Here is a 10,762-nt window from a genome sequence, read left to right as displayed (position 1 = left end):
AATTTTCACTCTTATCTCCATGAGGGTGAGAGATGGAAAGGAAAGTTTATTTTTAGGTTAAAATGTCGGGACACTGTGCTGAACCCCTTGGACACCCCCCCTAATGGCTTGTTAGGCATTTGGAAGTTTTCAATTACCTTAATTACATGTCATTTTTGGGGGTGAAAAAAAAAATCTCAAATTACCCCAAAATCAACTTTTTCGTTAGTTTAGACACCCCAAAGTTAATTACAATATTTTTTAAGTTGAAAAATAATTGTTTATATAATTTTTTTAAAATTTTTCAATGTGCCCTCAAAGTACCCCAAAATCACCCTTTTTCCTACTTTTTTTGCATTTTTCATTTAATGAGTTTGAGATTAAATGAAAAAAGATTTTTTTTTATCGTTTTCTTACATTTTTTAAAAAAAAGCATAAAACAGACATTTGACACCACTTCAAAACCTACAGTAACTTCCCAATGGCCACAAACTGGCATCTTTTACAGTCCTGCTAATGAAATTATCCATTTTGGGGGTTCCAGGATGGTCTCCCCACATTTTCATCCATTTCTCGCAAATCTCATTTGGCAGTCAACTCTTACCCCTCCGCTGCGAGTAGTGCGAATAGGCATTTTTTATTTTTTATTGGATTGAAGAATTCTCAGGAGCGTGCTTCGCGGTGAAGTGAGCGAGTTTAAAGTAACAGCCTCGCTGCTTGCAATTCGCACCTAATTGGATCGAGCCCTTAGTATTCATGAAATGGTGATGAATATATAAACTGGCAGAAATAAACAAGTCCAAGTGATGTGTGGCAGAAAAACAAAGTCCAATTAGTGAGGCTGAAAACAGGTGTTAGGCAGAGAAAACAATGGAGGTGTAACTGAGGAACAGAGGTCTTAAGTACTGGAGTGGGTTCTGTGTCCGGAGAGCTGGAGGCCACACAAACCGTGGGGTGAGTATCGGGGTATAGCAGTGTAGATGCGGGTATCTGGGAACAGCATGTGATAGAGACAGAGCAGGAGACTGAGCACTGCTGGGACTGCAAATAACACCGAGGAGCACAGAGAACTCTCACACAGCTTGCACTGTGTATAAATTGCACTGGCAACTAGAGGGCCTGCTGAACACCCTTAAGTACCATGGGAAAGTACATGACAGGCTGCTGAGAGTAAACACAAGATGCTCCAATCTGATTGGACCATTCAGGTCACATGCCCAAAACCAAGATGGCAGCGCCCAGCAATCCCCAGCGTGGCAGCTCTGCAGTCTTATCTGTCACCACATGGCTTGTACCTCTCAGACATCCACGTGCACCTCGCGCCAACCTCCAGAAACCAGCACCCACACTGGTAGGACTGCGCCAAAGCACCCACACAGGCAGAGACCGCGACTCACCAGGTACAACAACTCTGGTCGTGACATATATTACACAGTCATGGACAACAGAACGGAACAAACAAAGAAAAGAAGAGGGAAATATGTCTTTTGTGTTGCTAACCAAAAGCAAATAGTCCTCAGTCTCCTTGTACTCTAGTCAAGAGAACTAAAAGGTGACATTCCCAATGTCAGTCCATCGTGAAAAACATCACATCTTCCATCTGATTTTAGACGTATGTGATTTAATGAGTTACTTGTATTTGTCATTACCGGTGTTTGATGGGGTTCAGTGAAGCATAGATTATAGTGAGTAGCACACTGCCTGTTGTATACTAACACACACTGTGCAATGTATGTCCTTTCATAACTCTGCATTTCATTCCGGTGACCAGTTGGCTCAGATGTAGGCCTGTGTTGATAACGCGATATGGTCTGGATTACTTACAAACCTTACTTGTAACAAAAAACATTGAAATAATTCCACACAAATACAGATTCTAAAATAAATGACAATACTTTTACTTAAAGACAGCTTAATCATACATATATTTTGCCAATGCAAAGTTCCAGCAGAAAACAAAGGTTATACCAACAGCAGCAGGGAATACTTCTACAATAATTTTGTGACACCCAGTACAGAATAGCAGAATAACAGTCAGTCAAAACTTCATACATATGTAATGGTAACGGCACCCCTGAACCTTGTTCTGTGCTCTCTTTGACTGCTCCCCCCTCTTTCTCAGCTCATATCTATACCGTAATTTTGTTTATACCTCCAATTAGTCCAATTAATCTAATTAATATTTGTACGTACTAGGGGCCTCATTCAGACCCGCTCGCAAGCACTGAGCGCTCGCAAGTGGGTCGATGTTGAGGCCCTGCACACACGCAGCGGCCTCACTGTGCGTGTGCAAGCCCCGGAGCGAGAGAGAAATTCTCTCGCTCCGGGGCTCATTACAAAAGGGGCGGTTGTCCATGGTGATCAACAGCTCGCACCGTTTTGTAGGCTTTTGGCTGGCCAAACGGAGGCATTCCCGAAAGAACGCCTGCCATTTGGGGGCGGCGCCACTGACATCACTCGTGATGTCAGTGGTGAACTTCCGGCTCTATTAGAGCCGAAAGCTCACGGGCTTGCGGCAGACGAGACCCTATCACAAGGGTCTTGTCGCAAGCCCCGATGATCGCGATGGTCTTGACCATCGCTACCATCAACCTGGCTGCTCGCTAAAGCTGTGGGTGGTCACCCACAGCTTAGCGAGCGGCCAGGAGGCCGGCTCTTTACAGAGAAGCGCCCGCCCTCATTCAGAGCGAGCACTCGCATTTTGCGAGCGGCTCCTAGGTCTTTATTGGTCATCTGCGCTTTAGACATAATATTGACACTATTCTGTGCAGTGGTCAAAGTGGACATTTTGAAGTGGGGGTATGGAAATATCAAGGGACTGCTTAGGTAAGCCTAAATCCTGAGCCCCCCCCACGATATTTCCATAACCTCACGTTAAAATAATGACAGTAACTTAGCCCTAATGCCCAGGGTCACTTCCCATGTACACTGGCTCTCTAATCCCCTAAAAAGCACCACAGGCCTGAGGACTGACTGCGCCCATGGACCTCCCCTCACAGCAGCACACTAATCCTCACACCTCACTGCAGCACTCACAGCTCACCGCAGCACTCAATGCCCCTTCCCTCACTGCAGCACTCACTTCTCACACCTCACCGCAGCACTTAATGCTCCTTCCCTTACTGCAGCACTCCGCTCTTTACACCTCACCTCACTGCAGCACTCAATGCACCTTCCCTTACTGCTGCACTCCTCTTTACACCTCACCGCAGCACTCAGTGCTTCTTCCCTTACTGCAGCACTCCTCTCTTTACACCTCACCGCAACACTCATTGCTCCTTCCCTTACTGAAGCACTCCTCTTATTCCTCACCTCACTGCAGCACTCAATGCACCTTCCCTTACTGTAGCACTACTCTCTTTACACCTCACCTCACTGCAGCACTCCTCTCTTTACACCTCACCTCACTGCAGCACTCAATGCTCCTTCCCTTACTGCAGCACTCCTCTCTTTACACCTCACCTCACTGCAGAACTCAATGCTCCTTCCCTTACTGCATCACTCCTCTCTTTACACCTCACCTCACTGCAGCACTCAATGCTCCTTCCCTTACTGCAGCACTCCTCTCTTTACACCTCACCTCACTGCATCACTCAATGCTCCTTCCCTTACTGCAGCACTCCTCTCTTTACACCTCACCTCACTGCATCACTCAATGCTCCTTCCCTTACTGCAGCACTCCTCTCTTTACACCTCCTTTCACAACAGCACTCAATGCACCTTCCCTTACTGCAGCACTCCTCTCTTTACACCTCACCGCAGTACTCAATGCTCCTTCCCTTACTGCAGCACTCCTCTCTTTACACCTCACCTCACTGCAGCACTCAATGCTCCTTCCCTTACTGCAGCACTCCTCTCTTTACACCTCACCGCAGCACTCAATGCTCCTTCCCTTACTGCAGCACTCCTCTCTTTACACCTCCTTTCACAACAGCACTCAATGCTCCTTCCCTTACTGCAGCACTCCTCTCTTTACACCTCCTTTCACAACAGCACTCAATGCTCCTTCCCTTACTGTAGCACTCCTCTCTTTACACCTCACCTCACTGCAGCACTCAATGCTCCTTCCCTTACTGCAGCACTCCTCTCTTTACACCTCCTTTCACCGCAGCACTCAATGCTCCTTCCCTTACAGCAGCACTCCTCTCTTTACACCTCACCGCAGCACTCAATGCTCCTTCCCTTACTGCAGCACTCCTCTCTTTACACCTCACCTCACTGCAGCACTCAATGCTCCTTCCCTTACTGCAGCACTCCTCTCTTTACACCTCACCTCACTGCATCACTCAATGCTCCTTCCCTTACTGCAGCACTCCTCTCTTTACACCTCCTTTCACAACAGCACTCAATGCTCCTTCCCTTACTGCAGCACTCCTCTCTTTACACCTCACCGCAGCACTCAATGCTCCTTCCCTTACTGCAGCACTCCTCTCTTTACACCTCACCTCACTGCATCACTCAATGCTCCTTCCCTTACTGCAGCACTCCTCTCTTTACACCTCCTTTCACAACAGCACTCAATGCTCCTTCCCTTACTGCAGCACTCCTCTCTTTACACCTCACCGCAGCACTCAATGCTCCTTCCCTTACTGCAGCACTCCTCTCTTTACACCTCACCGCAGCACTCAATGCTCCTTCCCTTACTGCAGCACTCCTCTCTTTACACCTCCTTTCACTGCAGCACTCAATGCTCCTTCCCTTACTGCAGCACTCCTCTCTTTACACCTCACCGCAGCACTCATTCCTCCTTCCCTTACTGCAGCACTCCTCTCTTTACACCTCCTTTCACAACAGCACTCAATGCTCCTTCCCTTACTGCAGCACTCCTCTCTTTACACCTCACCGCAGCACTCAATGCTCCTTCCCTTACTGCAGCACTCCTCTCTTTACACCTCACCTCACTGCAGCACTCAATGCTCCCTCCCTTACTGCAGCACTCCTCTCTTTACACCTCCTTTCACTGCAGCACTCAATGCTCCTTCCCTTACTGCAGCACTCCTCTCTTTACACCTCCTTTCACTGCAGCACTCAATGCTCCTTCCCTTACTGCAGCACTCCTCTCTTTACACCTCACCTCACTGCAGCACTCAATGCACCTTCCCTTACTGCAGCACTCCTCTCTTTACACCTCACCTCACTGTAGCACTCAATGCTCCTTCCCTTACTGCAGCACTCCTCTCTTTACACCTCACCTCACTGCAGCACTCAATGCTCCTTCCCTTACTGCAGCACTGCACTCTTTACACCTCACCGCAGCACTCAATGCTCCTTCCCTTACTGCAGCACTCCTCTCTTTACACCTCACCTCACTGCAGCACTCAATGCTCCTTCCCTTACTGCAGCACTCCTCTCTTTACACCTCCTTTCACTGCATCAGTCAATGCTCCTTCCCTTACTGCAGCGCTCCTCCCTTTACACCTCACCGCAGCACTCAATGCTCCTTCCCGTACTGCAGCACTCCTCTCTTTACACCTCACCTCACTGCAGCACTCAATGCACCTTCCCTTACTACAGCACTCCTCTCTTTACACCTCACCTCACTGCATCACTCAATGCTCCTTCCCTTACTGCAGCACTCCTCTCTTTACACCTCCTTTCACAACAGCACTCAATGCTCCTTCCCTTACTGCAGCACTCCTCTCTTTACACCTCACCGCAGCACTCAATGCTCCTTCCCTTACTGCAGCACTCCTCTTTATACCTCACCTCACTGCAGCACTCAATGCACCTTCCCTTACTGCAGCACTACTCTCTTTACACCTCACCTCACTGCAGCACTCAATGCTTCTTCCCTTACTGCAGCACTCCTCTCTTTACACCTCACCTCACTGCAGCACTCAATGCTCCTTCCCTTACTGCAGCACTCCTCTCTTTACACCTCCTTTCACCGCAGCACTCAATGCTCCTTCCCTTACTGCAGCACTCCTCTCTTTACACCTCACCGCAGCAATCAATGCTTCTTCCCTTACTGCAGCACTCCTCTTTACACCTCACCGCAGCAATCAATGCTCCTTCCCGTACTGCAGCACTCCTCTCTTTACACCTCACCTCACTGCAGCACTCAATCCACCTTCCCTTACTGCAGCACTCCTCTCTATACACCTCACCTCACTGCAGCACTCAATGCACCTTCCCTTACTGCAGCACTCCTCTCTTTACACCTCACCGCAGCACTCAATGCTCCTTCCCTTACTGCAGCACTCCTCTCTTTACACCTCACTGCAGCACTCAGTGCTCCTTCCCTTACTGCAGCACTCCTCTCTTTACACCACTCCTCACTGCAGCATTCAATGCTCCTTCCCTTACTGCAGCACTCCTCTCTTTACACCTCACCTCACTGCAGCACTCCTCTCTTTACACCTCACCGCAATACTCAATGCTTCTTCCCTTACTGCTGCACTCCTCTTTACACCTCACCGCAGCACTCAGTGCTTCTTCCCGTACTGCAGCACTACTCTCTTTACACCTCACCGCAGCACTCAATGCTCCTTCCCTTACTGCAGCACTCCTCTTTATACCTCACCTCACTGCAGCACTCAATGCACCTTCCCTTACTGCAGCACTACTCTCTTTACACCTCACCTCACTGCAGCACTCAATGCTTCTTCCCTTACTGCAGCACTCCTCTCTTTACACCTCACCTCACTGCAGCACTCAATGCTCCTTCCCTTACTGCAGCACTCCTCTCTTTACACCTCCTTTCACCGCAGCACTCAATGCTCCTTCCCTTACTGCAGCACTCCTCTCTTTACACCTCACCGCAGCACTCAATGCTCCTTCCCTTACTGCAGCACTCCTCTTTACACCTCACCGCAGCACTCAATGCTCCTTCCCGTACTGCAGCACTCCTCTCTTTACACCTCACCTCACTGCAGCACTCAATCCACCTTCCCTTACTGCAGCACTCCGCTCTATACTCCTCACCTCACTGCAGCACTCAATGCACCTTCCCTTACTGCAGCACTCCTCTCTTTACACCTCACCGCAGCACTCAATGCTCCTTCCCTTACTGCAGCACTCCTCTCTTTATACCTCACTGCAGCACTCAGTGCTCCTTCCCTTACTGCAGCACTCCTCTCTACACTTCACCTCACTGCAGCACTCCTCTCTTTACACCTCACCGCAATACTCAATGCTTCTTCCCTTACTGCTGCACTCCTCTTTACACCTCACCGCAGCACTCAGTGCTTCTTCCCGTACTGCAGCACTACTCTCTTTACACCTCACCGCAGCACTCAATGCTCCTTCCCTTACTGCAGCACTCCTCTTTATACCTCACCTCACTGCAGCACTCAATGCACCTTCCCTTACTGCAGCACTACTCTCTTTACACCTCACCTCACTGCAGCACTCAATGCTCCTTCCCTTACTGCAGCACTCCTCTCTTTAGACCTCACCGCAGCACTCAATGCTCCTTCCCTTACTGCAGCACTCCTCTCTTTACACCTCACCGCAGCACTCAATGTTCCTTCCCATACTGCAGCACTCCTCTCTTTACACCTCACCTCACTGCAGCACTCAATCCACCTTCCCTTACTGCAGCACTCCTCTCTATACACCTCACCTCACTGCAGCACTCAATGCACCTTCCCTTACTGCAGCACTCCTCTCTTTACACCTCACCGCAGCACTCAATGCTCCTTCCCTTACTGCAGCACTCCTCTCTTTACACCTCACCGCAGCACTCAATGCTCCTTCCCTTACTGCAGCACTCCTCTCTTTACACCACTCCTCACTGCAGCACTCCTCTTTACACCTCACCTCACTGCAGCACTCCTCTCTTTACACCTCACCGCAATACTCAATGCTTCTTCCCTTACTGCTGCACTCCTCTTTACACCTCACCGCAGCACTCAGTGCTTCTTCCCGTACTGCAGCACTACTCTCTTTACACCTCCCTGCAGCACTCAATGCTCCTTCCCTTACTGCAGCACTCCTCTTTATACCTCACCTCACTGCAGCACTCAATGCACCTTCCCTTACTGCAGCACTACTCTCTTTACACCTCACCTCACTGCAGCACTCAATGCTCCTTCCCTTACTGCAGCACTCCTCTCTTTACACCTCACTGCAGCACTCAATGCTCCTTCCCTTACTGCAGCACTCCTCTCTTTACACCTCACCTCACTGCAGCACTCAATGCACCTTCCCTTACTGCATCACTCCTCTCTTTACACCTCACCTCACTGCAGCACTCAATGCACCTTCCCTTACTGCAGCACTCCTCTCTTTACACCTCACCTCACTGCAGCACTCAATGCACCTTCCCTTACTGCAGCACTCCTCTCTTTACACCTCACCGCAGCACTCAATGCTCCTTCCCTTACTGCAGCACTCCTCTCTTTACACCTCACCGCAGCACTCAATGCTCCTTCCCTTACTGCAGCACTCCTCTCTTTACACCACTCCTCACTGCAGCACTCCTCTTTACACCTCACCTCACTGCAGCACTCCTCTCTTTACACCTCACCGCAATACTCAATGCTTCTTCCCTTACTGCTGCACTCCTCTTTACACCTCACCGCAGCACTCAGTGCTTCTTCCCGTACTGCAGCACTACTCTCTTTACACCTCCCTGCAGCACTCAATGCTCCTTCCCTTACTGCAGCAGTCCTCTTTATACCTCACCTCACTGCAGCACTCAATGCACCTTCCCTTACTGCAGCGCTACTCTCTTTACACCTCACCTCACTGCAGCACTCAATGCTCCTTCCCTTACTGCAGCACTCCTCTCTTTACACCTCACTGCAGCACTCAATGCTCCTTCCCTTACTGCAGCACTCCTCTCTTTACACCTCACCTCACTGCAGCACTCAATGCACCTTCCCTTACTGCATCACTCCTCTCTTTACACCTCACCTCACTGCAGCACTCAATGCACCTTCCCTTACTGCAGCACTCCTCTCTTTACACCTCACCTCACTGCAGCACTCAATGCACCTTCCCTTACTGCAGCACTCCTCTCTTTACACCTCACCTCACTGCAGCACTCAATGCACCTTCCCTTACTGCAGCACTCCTCTCTTTACACCTCCTTTCACCGCAGCACTCAATGCTTCTTCCCTTACTGCAGCACTCCTCTCTTTACACCTCACCTCACTGCAGCACTCAATGCTCCTTCCCTTACTGCAGCACTCCTCTCTTTACACCTCACCGCATCACTCAATGCTTCTTCCCTTACTGCAGCACTCCTCTCTTTACACCTCACCTCACTGCAGCACTCAATGCTCCTTCCCTTACTGCAGCACTCCTCTTTTTACACCTCACCTCACTGCAGCACTCCTCTCTTTACACCTCACCGCAGCACTCAATGCTCCTTCCCTTACTGCAGCACTCCTCTCTTTACACCTCACCTCACTGCAGCACTCAATGCACCTTCCCTTACTGCAGCACTCCTCTCTTTACTCCTCACCTCACTGCAGCACTCCTCTCTTTACCTCACCTCACTGCAGCACTCAATGCTCCTTCCCTTACTGCAGCACTCCTCTCTTTACACCTCACCTCACTGCAGGACTCAGTGCACCTTCCCTTACTGCAGCACTCCTCTCTTTACACCTCACCTCACTGCAGCACTCCTCTCTTTCCCTCACCTCACTGCAGCACTCCTCTCTTTACACCTCCTTTAACCACAGCACTCAATGCTCTTTCCCTTACTGCAGCACTCCTCTCTTTACCTCACCTCACTGCAGCACTCAATGCACCTTCCCTTACTGCAGCACTACTCTCTTTACACCTCACCTCACTGCAGCACTCAATGCTCCTTCCCTTACTGCAGCACTCCTCTCTTTACACCTCACCTCACTGCAGCACTCAATCCACCTTCCCTTACTGCAGCACTCCTCTCTATACACCTCACCTCACTGAAGCACTCAATGCACCTTCCCTTACTGCAGCACTCCTCTCTTTACACCTCACCGCAGCACTCAATGCTCCTTCGCTTACTGCAGCACTCCTCTCTTTACACCTCACCGCAGCACTCAATGCTCCTTCCCTTACTGCAGCACTCCTCTCTTTACACCACTCCTCACTGCAGCACTCCTCTCTTTACACCTCACCTCACTGCAGCACTCCTCTCTTTACACCTCACCGCAATACTCAATACTTCTTCCCTTACTGCTGCACTCCTCTTTACACCTCACCGCAGCACTCAGTGCTTCTTCCCGTACTGCAGCACTACTCTCTTTACACCTCACCGCAGCACTCAATGCTCCTTCCCTTACTGCAGCACTACTCTCTTTACACCTCACCTCACTGCAGCACTCAATGCTCCTTCCCTTACTGCAGCACTCCTCTCTTTACACCTCACTGCAGCACTCAATGCTCCTTCCCTTACTGCAGCACTCCTCTCTTTACACCTCACCTCACTGCAGCACTCAATGCACCTTCCCTTACTGCATCACTCCTCTCTTTACACCTCACCTCACTGCAGCACTCAATGCACCTTCCCTTACTGCAGCACTCCTCTCTTTACACCTCACCTCACTGCAGCACTCAATGCACCTTCCCTTACTGCAGCACTCCTCTCTTTACACCTCACCTCACTGCAGCACTCAATGCACCTTCCCTTACTGCAGCACTCCTCTCTTTACACCTCCTTTCACCGCAGCACTCAATGCTTCTTCCCTTACTGCAGCACTCCTCTCTTTACACCTCACGGTCACTGCAGCACTCAATGCTCCTTCCCTTACTGCAGCACTCCTCTCTTTACACCTCACCTCACCGCATCACTCAATGCTTCTTCCCTTACTGCAGCACTCCTCTCTTTACACCTCACCTCACTGCA

This window comes from Taudactylus pleione, unplaced genomic scaffold (assembly GCF_031769625.1).
Source record: "Taudactylus pleione unplaced genomic scaffold, aTauple2 ptg000377l, whole genome shotgun sequence".
NCBI lineage: Eukaryota > Metazoa > Chordata > Amphibia > Anura > Myobatrachidae > Taudactylus > Taudactylus pleione.
The sequence above is the reverse complement of the archived record's forward strand: the minus strand, read 5'-3'. Positions refer to the sequence as shown.